Here is a 12636-nt window from a genome sequence, read left to right as displayed (position 1 = left end):
TTTTTTTGAAATTTTCCACAGATTTTCTTGAATACATTTTTCTTCATTTTCTATTTGCCCTTATGACCATTTCCAGATGCTTTAAATAATTTTTGTTACTTTTATATATATTTTTCACCATTTTAATTGGAGAGAGGTTCAGTGGAACTACTCACGCTGTTGTACCCCAGTTACATTGAAACAAAGTTTAAAATTCTATAAAAACACACTTATGATTAATACATGTATTTGTTAATGCATTAAATAAGATACAAGGACAAGTCCAATAAATGCTATAATTTCAAAATTGTGATGAATATAAATTATATTCCAAAATATCTATAAAAACTATAATACACAAATATCTATGATTATTACTGGAAAGAAATTATACATATGGTTAATTCCACTGCAGTTTGTTGCCTACATTCCTTATTAAAGGAAATGTTATATTTCAATTAGAGATTAGTGAAAACGAAAATGTAAATATTTTCCTTACAAATTTATGGGTCCCCTGATTAACACTTTTGGGAATTCCATGTGCCCCAGGTTCAGGATCTCTGCTTTAAATTCTCCTTGGGATGAGGAGAAAGGGTGAGAAGTCCTAAGGAACCTCATCCTGTTCTATCATCAATAAAGGGACAATTAAAGCATAACTAAGATTTAAGCCATTGCAAAATCTCAATATTTTCCTTTACAGTTTCCCTATCCTCCATTGCTTCTTTGTCTAAGTAACTAAAGCCATTATCTATATTTTAATTATTTCTTTGCTACTGTGTTTTTTCTCCTTCATGTCCAATACATGTTCTCTATCTGAAATGGCTCAAAATGTTTCCGTTAAAATTCTTCACTCTTATTACCATGGTCGCCTTACACATTTCCTCTTCAGACCTCTGCACTGAGTCCCAAATTGCTTGCTGTCAAGAATGGAATCTTATTATCTTTATCTGAAAAGCTCACTGTCTCATCACTTTGCTTCCATCTCTTATTTCTTTTCATCCCACAAGGATTGGCCAAGAATGTGACACATGCAGTCCATGGCTGTGAGCTGAAGGCACTCATCAGCCTCCATTTTCTCAATGGAAAGTTCTAGCATTAGAGCTTTAGGGGAAGCTGATTCTGTCATAGGTTCAAAGAGATACCACTCTGGACCAACTCACACTGCCATTCTCCTTTGTTACTTTGGGATGACACTGTTATTTGGGAGATTTTTATCCTGATCTTTTGCTAAACCTTTGTTCATCTATCTAACCAGCTTTCTCTCTTCCCCTTTCCAAATCCTGCCTTTAAAATTTTCTATTTTTGAAAGTACATCCTCTACTGTCTTTCACTTCCGAAGAAAATCAGTGATTAACTCATAAATCCAACTGTCAACACCTATCTCCAGAATATTTTTCTAGCTCATCCTTATGCAATATGAAATTTCAACTAGTAGGGGCCTACTCTGATTCCTTTAATAAAATTGCAAACCAGTGAAGTCTGTATATATATGCTGCTTTCTCAGACTATCTGATTACATGTCAGTCTCTTAACCTCACATTTTCACTCTTTGACCAGGCTCTGTAGAAATATTACAGGAAGCTGTCTTTAAATAGAAAATTTGCATAGGCAAGTGATGGAAGAAAAGAACAATGGACAATTGTGCTTAGCCTTCAACAGGTAATGTTATTATTTGTCACTTTAATTAAGGGCCTCTATTGGCAAAATGTCACTATTAGGAAACATTCAGCATAACAGAACCATTTCTACACCCAGGTAGATGGCCCGTTGTAATATTGTTTATCGTTTTGTCTTATAAATTATCTACAGTGATGCTTCTGTATACAAAGACCCGATCCTGTGATGTTTGCACTATGTTCAGTAGAGGAAGAAAGTTAAACTGAACTGTAGGTAAGCTATTTAGTGCTCATTGGTCCTGGTGTCAATTAAAATTTCCACTCAGTTACTCTTATGTTGGAATTCTTAAAATATTTCCCTAAAACATCCCCCCTCAAAATCACACACACACACACACACGCACACACACACCCTAAACTTACCCTTTCAAACCACTAAAAGCAAATAAAACAAATCCTGAGGGGAGGTGAATGTTGTATACATAATATTTCCCACATTTCTCTTCTGGCTTCAAAAGATTTTTTTCACTTGCTAACTCAATATATAGACAAGATTTTATCTCTGATATATGTAGTGTGGGGGAGGAATAGGAGTCTTAGCAAGAGCTCTAATAAAGCAAAATTCTGATCTAATAAACTAGTTGGAGATCCTCTGAACTCAATATAATAAGGTAAAATCAGTGGGTGGGAAGAGGAAGGGAGAGAGCAACAGGTTGCCAGTTTCTTTCTGGACACATTGAATTTTAGAGTCTGACTGAAAATTGCAGTGATGTCCAGCAGGATGTTAGAAATTCACATATATCTATATATTACTAGTTTTATATTTTACACCAAAATACCAGGCTCACACTTTTAGATATTCATAGTGTTAATCAGAGTAGAAAGCTTTACCTAGACAATTGCCTTGGATAATAGAAACAAAATGTGAAAAAATAAATTAATGAATTTATTATTATGTTCTTTTTTACGGTGTTGCCCCTTGTTCAGTCTTTGGCCTTTAAAATAGACAAGTTTTGGGAGTATTTGGCTCTAAATAACATATTTTTGATACTCACATTGTTTTACATAAAAAAATGGACTTACAACTATACTATTATGACATCATGAGAAGCACTTCATTTTGCATTCTTTTCCAGAAGCAACAATTGTTATATCTGTTCTTCGCCCCATCTAAACATTTCCTCTGAGTTCTAAAATTCAGTTACCTTTCCAGGATGTTGAAATCTGAAGGCTGGCCTCTTACAGATAAAAGACAAAGATGTTTAATAATATTTGAGTATTAAGCACACTATATTTCTAATGACACTAATAATGCCAATAGAATTGGATAATATAATTGTCTGTCTCCCAAAAGAAATGTCCCTAGCACCGTCTTTACACATACACCATTACCTGGGTAATTTAGTCAAAAAGCTTCTGCTCTTACATGAATTACCTTGGATTGTTATGTGGTTGTTTTCAACCTGAATTGTCCAGATTGATATTGTATGGGTCCATGAAAGAAAAGTAGGCTGCCTTCAAATAGATGTGAGAGTGAGATTTTATGCATTAGGTGCATGTCATTCATCACTGTTGCCTTTGATGTTTGCAAAGAATACCTTTTGTGGAGAGCACAGAAGACATGGTACACAGAGGCCCTTAGGGATCTTTACAACCAAATCTAAATGCTAATAATGGAATACAGGTTATTCTACAGGCTTTAATGAAGAAGTGCATACCCCAGAACAAATATTTTAGTGATTCTAGCCTCATTTCTGTGTTGGTTACCTTCTGGAAACAGATTGCATATCTTTGCAACAGATATTATGCAAAATGTTAGCCATTAGTGGAAATCGACAATAAAACTTGTTTAATAAGTGAATTAAAAATAGGATGATCACATGACCCATCCTGGTCTAGCCTGTACCATCTTGATATGGGGAACCTTTCAGTGAGTGGTCAAATCACCATAAGTCCCACATTGAGGTCCAGTCAAGAGTCAAGTTATGATGTGTCATGTTAGAGAAAAGCCATGAAGGGCTTTGGAAGGCCTTACACATTATAATACTTAAATTAAACCAACAAAGATAATTTTGTGAACAACAACATATAAACAAAGAATTCATAAGTATTCTTTATGGGTTTTGAGTCCCTGATCCTAGACTTGCAAGAAAAATTTGGAGACTTAGGCCAAGATTGATGTTCTTTTTTTGGGCTGGAGTTAAGGGAAAAGTATGAGCAGAATCCTCCTGGTTTTCTTGTCCTGGTTGCAGCAATGTTCCTATAACTGCAACACTTGCCAAACTCAGCCTGGAAACCATACAAAATTTAAGAAATTGTCCTGTCCTGTCAATTTGGCTAATGGTGACTGGTCCACAACATGATAGCTTGAATTTAAGAACAGTTTTTATTTGTTGTATGCTTCCATATTACTAAAAATTCCATACCTGATAAACCATACCTTCTGAAGTATAGTTTCAAATGTCCAATAATACTATACTAGAGAAAATTATGTGCAACCAGTCAATTAAGAATGACCACAGCAAAATGCACACAAAATAAGTGGTTATTCTATTTCTATTCTATTTTTAGTGTGGTTAACACTAGAAATCACAATCAATATTAAAAGCAATAATCAAACCTGGTCCTGGAGTATAGAAAGACTCCAATGAGTAGTTATTTGAAGAACACTTTTCATAATATGAATAATGACATTTTATAGCCAAGCCAAATGTTGAATCAGATTGGAAAATATGAAAACATTCCATCTACTCAGGTGTTCCTAGAGAGTCTAAGGAGTAATTTTAGCAATAAATAGTGGTTCTATTACTAGAGTCTCATGGTCTTTTGGTTAATTTGTATTTAAAATGAGTGTTTGTCACTGTTCATATTCATCCATATCTCTGAGATAGGCCCTTAAGTCCTGTTGAATGAAAGCTTCACTATGAAGATTTTTTAAGAAAAATCTTATCATACATAAACATCAAGGGGGAAAAGTAATAATAATAGACATGTCCAACCTCATTTTCTCTTATGAGTAGGAGTTCCCATGTTCAGGCATAGAAACTGAGATAAAGTGATAGAGGAGATGGTGTAAAATGAAAGTTTTTCAGAATTATAAAAAGGAAAGCCTCAGTTATACATAGCATAGTGTTAAAATTATTTGCCCTAGTATCCCACTGTCTCTTGTGGCTTTTATGCCCTCAGTTCAATTTATAACTTTCTCACCAAGTGTGGCCTTTAATTTTATCTTTCATAGGAAATTGAAGTTCTCTATTTTAACTTCCCTTATTTTTACTTCCTGTGATGGTTAATTTTAGGTATCAGCTTGACTGGATCACAGGGTGCCCAGATATTTTTGTCAAACATTATTCTCGATATTTCTGTGAGGGTGTTTTCAGATGGTATTAACACTCAAATTGATAGGCTGAGTAAAACAGATTGCTCTCCCTAATGAGGGTGGCCCTCATCAAATCAGTTGAAATTCTGAATAGAACAAAAAGTTGACACTTTTGCAAATAAGATAATTGCTCCTGTCTAACTGCTTTTGAACTGAGACATTGTTTGTTTGTTTTTTTTTCCACCTTTGGACTCAAAGTGAAATATCAGCTCTTCCTGGGTCTTCAGACTGGATCTTCACTATTAGCTATCCTGGGTCTCCAGCTTGCTGACTTACCCTTCAGATCTTTGGACTTATCCTCCATAATTGCATGAGCCAATTTCTTTTTCTAGATAGATAGATAGGTATGTAGGTGTGTAGGTAGATATGTAGATAGATGATAAATAGATAAATACTCCTTGACATACCATGGGGTTATCTCCCAATAAACCCATTGTAGGTTGAGAATATCACAAGCAAAAAATGTATTTAATACATCTAACCTACCAAATACCATAACTTAGCCTAGCCTGCCTTAAATGTGCTCAGAACACTTTCATTAGCCTACAGTTGGGCAAAATCATTTAACACAAACTCTATTTTATAATAAAGTGTTGACTATCTCACATAATTTATTGAATACTGCACTAAAAGTGAAAAACAGAATGGTTGTATGGCTACTTGAAGTATGGTTTCTACTAAATCTGTATCACTTTTGTACCAAAGTAAAAAAATCTTAAGTTGAACTATTATAAGTCAGGGATTGTCTGTATATTCAAGAAAAAGCCAAGTCACATTTCAAAAGCAGTGAGGCAGGAATGTTATCACCTTCTTCAGCTGTGATGCAGGATTAAATAGACTTCAATGATCTGTTCTGGAGATGAAACCACAATTGTTTGTATGAGAAAATTCTTTGGTTTCTTTAAAAATAGTAGTATCCAGATTGGGAACTGCCTGTTGATAACTAGAAGGTTGTCCACCTGTAACAATGATATCTCCATTAGAAGAAGCAAACAAACAGAAAGTCATATAGGGAAACTGCTTTCAAAGTCACTTTCCAAACCACCCAAGAAAACCAGTCTTATTGATTTCTGGGTATATCTCAATTTAACTGCAAAACGGCATTACTCATTTTGTTTGGCTTTCTTACTCACCAGTTCTGGCTCCAAATGACTCTTAAAGGTTTACTGAAATCAATTTCACCTTCACAGTAGAAATGTTTTTGGCCTCTGAAGAAATTCCAAAAATGGATCACAGGCTCTAAAGGCAATATCAAGCAGGATTTCCAAAGATTCTTTTGAATAATGATAAACACTTTGGAATAAGTTTATAAATTCAAAACTTACCCCACAGAAGGTGTGATAAATAATTTAGCTGAGTTCTGATATATTTGCTTGAAATATTTTTTAAAAGAATAGACTATATTTTAGAGTATATACTGGTTGGCTTTTTATGGACTGATTCCTTGTCTGCCAAGCTAGATTGCAAATAATACAAGTGAGGAAGTGTGGCTTCTTTTTAGTCCTATGTGTAATCCTATTTGGTACTTTGGAAAGAGTTGATACTCAATACATATTTTAGATTAATAATCAATATGGATGTATGTTCTCTTGAGTCTGGTATTTGTAATATAGGCATGGAAATAGTAGTACATCTCATCTGGGCTGTTTTGAACACAACATAGTAAGTGTAATAGAAAAAATTTGGAAAATATAAAGGGAACATATAAAATGGATGATGGTATATTGCCTAATTATTTTTTAACACAAACCAAATGGGATAAATTAGAGAAGACCCTAGATGATGGAAATGTGCTCATTTTTTGAGCATACAAAGAAAACTACATATGGAAACCTACAACTCAATCTGACAGTTTGAGCCCAACTCTCATGCTACATACTACTCCACTTTTCTTCCTAAATTCTCAAGTCTTTCCAGACCCCTCCCCACAAACCTTATCCTGCTGACTAGATCCACATCTGACATTTAATTTCATAGCTCTTACTCCAGAGATTTTGCTGAAAATGGCTCCAGATCACAAAAATAAACAATATCATATTGTCAGTTTCTGGAGTTTGTTTCTAAATTGTCCTGAATATATCACAAAGAGTGACATTTTCCCAATTTATATAACTATGCCAGAATTCAGGTTCATAAAACTAGTATCTTAATGAAAAACATTCCTCAGATTGATATTTTAATACCTATACCATATTCTTAAAACATGCAAATGAAATCTGGGTTGTTGTGGACGAGAGAAAATGAAAAATGATGATGTTGGCAGGAACGAGAGTACGAATATTTATGAAGAAGGACAAGCATATATTTCCCTGAAATGTAGTGCTCTTCTTCCCAAAGGAGGCCATCTGGCCTCTTTGATTGCTAGTTAAAACCAATTAGCACAAAATGGTGATACTGCCTTATTGGATTTCACCACAAGCCTTCTGGTTTCATCCTTAATCTTATGGTTTATTCTTAAATGTTTTTTGTTAATGGTACAAATTGAAAACAACAACAGCAACAACTCATGTTTAAGCTGAATAGAGTCCACCAGAGCTCAAGCATGCACTCCTTGTAAATATCTATAATCATCATCTTATCCCAGAGAGACAGAGATGATAACAACTCAAGCTTGCTCACGCACACAAACTGTTCTGTTGGCCATTGGAACCACCAGGTGGCCAGCTGACCATTTACTCTGTGTCTATGCTGCCAGCACCTGAGGTCCTGGGAGTCTCTCAAGTGAAATGGCAGTGGTGTCAGAAACACTGATGCTCCCGATTTTACACACATTTCCTCAAAGTGAGTCACAATGACACTGCAATACAAGAGGCTTGCGTTGCTTTACAATTGATCATAAAAATAACACCAATCACTGGTACAAAACTCCAAGTCCTTCGATACTGCCAATTTTCTAAGTGTTTTGATCCAAGTTTCCTCCCCTTAGCCATTTTCCAGTGAAAACCATTCTCTCCATAATTCAAATTTTCTTCTTAATAAGCCATTTCCCCACTGGTTATTGTTCTACCAGTCACCTATCACTTTCTCTTATATCGGAGCCATAGTCACTTTGCTGGATAGTCTTTATTGTTCTGTACATTAATCTCTTCTGGAAAAGGTAAAAGGATGCAGCACCTAATTACCCAAGTTTAATCAGATATATCCACTACCAAATTTGCATACAATCATGGTAAATTAACTATACAAATAGTATAGAGTAAGGCAGGGTCCAAAACTACGGCATGTATACTATTTGTGATATGTAACATTATTTTAGGTGATACATGGACTAATTTTTTTTTATGTTAGTAATTATGTATTAGGCCAGGTGTAGTGGCTCATGCCTGTAATCCCAGAATTTTGGGATGCCAAGGTGGGAGGATATCTCGAACTCAGGAGTTTGAGACCAACCTGAATAATGTAGGGAGACCCACAAAAAATAAAAATGAATAAAAATTAGCCAGGCACACGCCTGTGGTTTCAGCTACTTGGGATGAGGAGGTGGGAGGATCACTTGAGCCTGGGAGGTTGAGGCTGCAGTGAGCCATGATCACGTCACTGCACTCAAGCCTTGGTGACAGAGCAAGATCCTGTTTGTCTCAAAAAAAGTTACATATTAACTTCATTTTATGGGTATACACACACACACACACACACACACACACATATATATATATATATATATATAGCTAGCACCAGAAAATTGTGATTACTCAGATTCTATTGCCTAGGATAAGATTAAGGGTTCTACAAAGGAGGGGAGCCTGGTTTTATTAAGTAAGTAAATAATAGATGTTAACATAGATATATCAAAATCATGAAAGTGGTACCCAAAATACCCAAGTTTGGAAAATACTTGTGTCATGATTAAGAACTCTCCTATATCATAAGGCCCTACTCTACCACTTATCAGTTGTGTGGTTTTTGAAGTTTTCTTCATTGAGTGTCAATTTCCTCATTCATGATATGTAATAATGATAACACCTCACAAAAGTGAAAAAAAAAACCTTCCTCCTAAAATAAATATGTATATCTAATTTAGGGCTTGACCCTTAAAACTGGCCTTTTAGGTAGAATAAAAGGAAGGAAACCTACAGTTATCAGACAAAATATAGCAACATCTAACATGCAGAGGTACTGGAGGAGAGTGATTTGAGGGGGTGGGGGTAATAGAGGCTTTGTTCAATCTCCACAGGATGTCAGAATTTATTATTGTTATTTTGTGCTGAATGTTGAAATAATAGGTTGGGTTGCATAACAGATTCTCACCTGGAATAAGAGATTGCTCTTCTAACAACCTTTGCATCTCTCTGCACTTACCACACTTAGAAGCTAAATGTTTCCATGTCTGTTTTGTCCATCAGCTTGTAAGCATGTTTAGGGCAGCAACTATGTCTTTTTATCTTTGTATCTCAACACGTAGCAAAGTGCTTGACCCAATATAATGGCTCAAGAAATGGCTGCTGTACTGAAAATAACAAGAATGTGTTTGTTCTTTTAATTTAAGACCCTTAAAATCTTGGTAACTTTATGATATAATATACAATGAGTTGACCCATATATTGGTGCAAATTAGAGAGATTGTAGTGAATTAGAGATTCCAATTAGAATGAAGTAGACTCACTTGTTGACTTTAAAATGGTAAAGTACTAGAAGAGTGTCTATGTTTGTGAATGAGCCTGGGTATTATGAAAATGGAAAGACCCCTAGGTAAGATATAAAGACTTATATGATGAACATCATGCAAAAGAAAACATTACTCCTCAAGCAAAATAAGCACTTTGAGAAATGCCAGCAATCCTTGGGGAGAGAAGAGAAAGCATATCTTTCCAAAGATAACAGATTCCATATCCCGTTACTACAATTTATTTTATTGATAAAAATAAATTCCTATAATTTCCTTAATGAAATCTAGTAATTATGGCATGATGCCTGAAAACATTGTGTCTCTCCCAAATCAACCATTCTACTTTCCCTTGTGATTATAACTAATGAGTAAGAAGGGGAAAGTAGTTATTATTGCTAACTAATTTTTGGAAAAACTCAAGACTACTGAAACATGCAACCAACCTTCTTTAATCTTATTATCAAGAACAGAAGATCTTAAGAACACATCTGATGATTATTCTGTAATAGGTAGTTTATAGAAAATGTCATACTATCTACTCAAATATCAACCAATCAATACAATCAATAAATATATTTAAAGAATAAGGTATTTTACTTTTTCTTTGCAGTTAAGAAATGAATCAATTACTCCATTAATTTCCAAGCCTTTTGACACAATCTCAATAGGTTTCTTGCTTGCTATATAAGTAGACAATTCTGAGAGGTGAAAATAGTATCTAAGATTCAAAACTGCTTTTAATATCAGGTTTCCTAGAATCTTAGCCCACTAGTTATTGAAGGCTTTAACAAACACCAGCTAGTGATTATGGCTTGTTGGTGTGGGTACAACTTGATTAAAATTGCATTGACACATGACTGCTCACTTATTTTATGTGGGAAATTACAAGAGATGAACAATATGATAAATAGGAAAGGCAAATATTTTAGATACTATTTATTGGATTGCAGCCAAATCAAAGATCTAGAGATAAAATGTTAGGGATTCAAATATCTATTTAATAGTTTCTTCCTTCTTATTTGAGCATTGATGTATTTGTTTTGTAGAGATGTAATACATGAAGCAAAGATTTAGGGAGCACAGCCATGAGACAGTTATAGTAAGAACTTTCTGGTGATCTTAGGTATAAAAAATCATAAAGCCCTTTGAATACAGTTCTGAGTTTTATGCCACGGTAGACACCAGAGTGTCTACAAGTGAGCAAGCAAACAAATGTGAAAAAACAACAACAAAATTTGAGATGTTCCAACGACTATTATCTTCTTAACTTGATGTAGTTGAAAGAACATCTTTTTGACCTAAGTTACTACCTCTGACATTTCAAAAAGCAATAAAATGAATCAAGTGCAAGTCAGTAGGCCTGAATTCTAATCCTTAGCTGTATCTCTAACTTGTTCTACCCTGTCTTTTGACCTTTTGGAGACTTGTTTTTCCCATTAGTGTACCAAAAACAACATCTGCTTCACAGGATGGTCTTGAAAATTAATGTGATGATGTCTGAGAAGTATTCAAATATCAGGTGTTCTGTAAATTCTAGGTACTGTTATTCAATATTAAAATTCATTATCCTTCCCTGAACCATCTAACTAATCTACTGCATCTGTGATCTGATCTCAGCACATAGGTGCAAACAAGAAAATGTCAAACTGGATGCCATATTCTTCTCAGTTTAATCAATCTGCTCAAATTTCCTGAGGGACTCTCCAGGTTTTTCTCTCTCAATTTTGTAATTCAGACATTGAACAAGTAGAGTTCATTGATTACAAGCACATGGTCACTATAAATAAGTATTTTGTAAGTTGGTTGTTCCTTTACATTCATTCTTAGGAATACTAAGGATGAAGAATTTCCATATGTTGTTTTGAGAACATCCACCCTTTACCAATTTTTCCTCCTGCAGAGGAGAAAGTCATATTTCCAATACCCAAAAAGAATCTCTTTGAGTAGCCAAAGTACTAGGAAGGAGTGTATATTACAAGGTTGAAGTTGCAAATTCTGAGATTAACACAGTAAAAGCCATATATAATTTGCCTGGTAGTCTTAACATGTACACAATGGCTCCCTGAATTTTTTGTTTCAATAAACTAATAGCTTATGCCATGAACAACAATGATAAATAATTTTAAGCACATGCTTTTCATGTATGATCTCATCTAAAACATCTTGCAAACATTTCTATGATATAAATGTTCCTTACCTGCTTTTCAAATATAGAAACCAAGGTTAAGGAAGGTTTGCTACCTTGTCAAAGCACATAGAGCCAGTGTGGGACAGATCTAATATTTAACCCAAATTATCTGACTACAAAGTTGATCTATTTTTCATTATTCTGTACTAACTTAATAAATAGATCCTACAAAAATTATCTTATGGTGGATCTGTAGCTACTCTAATGAACTAGAATTCTATTCAAATGGCTTCTCAACAAAGATTTTTATAAGGTTACCCCATTGGCTACAAAATCTGATTTGCTCTTATGAGCCTGTCTTTTATTACCTTCTTCAGAGTTAGGATGGTAGGACATTAAGGAATACAGCATTCAAGACTATTTCCCTTTGCTATGCAAAAACAGCCTCTCATCAACTCAATAACATTGCTTTCTTTGTGCATCTCCTCCTCTCTGTATTTCTCTTTCCGTCTCTGTTTTCACAAATCCTTTTGATAGTTTTCTTCTAGGGCTCTGTCCCTAGCAAAGTTTCCACTTGAAGTGTAGCTATTTCCCATAAGAAATTCCAGGATATGAACACTCATACCACCAAGTACCATATGCTGTAGCTCCAGTGAAAAGACAAAGTGTTTTCTGTTCTAACACTATCCCTTCTGCTCGTGGTGTCCAACTCCTCCACATACTGTTCTTTTTATCACCTTAGCCTCTTAAAATACTTTGCTTTGTCAATAGACTCTTCCTCCCTCTTTTTTGGGTGAAGAGTATGTGGCAATAACCTCTGATAGAAAGAAGGCAAAACGTTAGCCAAGTAACTAAAGTAGGGCAAGTTTGAAGAGGGGAAGACTTTAACAAAACATTCTTAGTATGAATGGTTAAGTAGCAACAGGGG

This window comes from Pongo pygmaeus, chromosome X (genome assembly GCF_028885625.2).
Source record: "Pongo pygmaeus isolate AG05252 chromosome X, NHGRI_mPonPyg2-v2.0_pri, whole genome shotgun sequence".
NCBI lineage: Eukaryota > Metazoa > Chordata > Mammalia > Primates > Hominidae > Pongo > Pongo pygmaeus.
Note: the sequence above shows the minus strand (reverse complement) of the source record.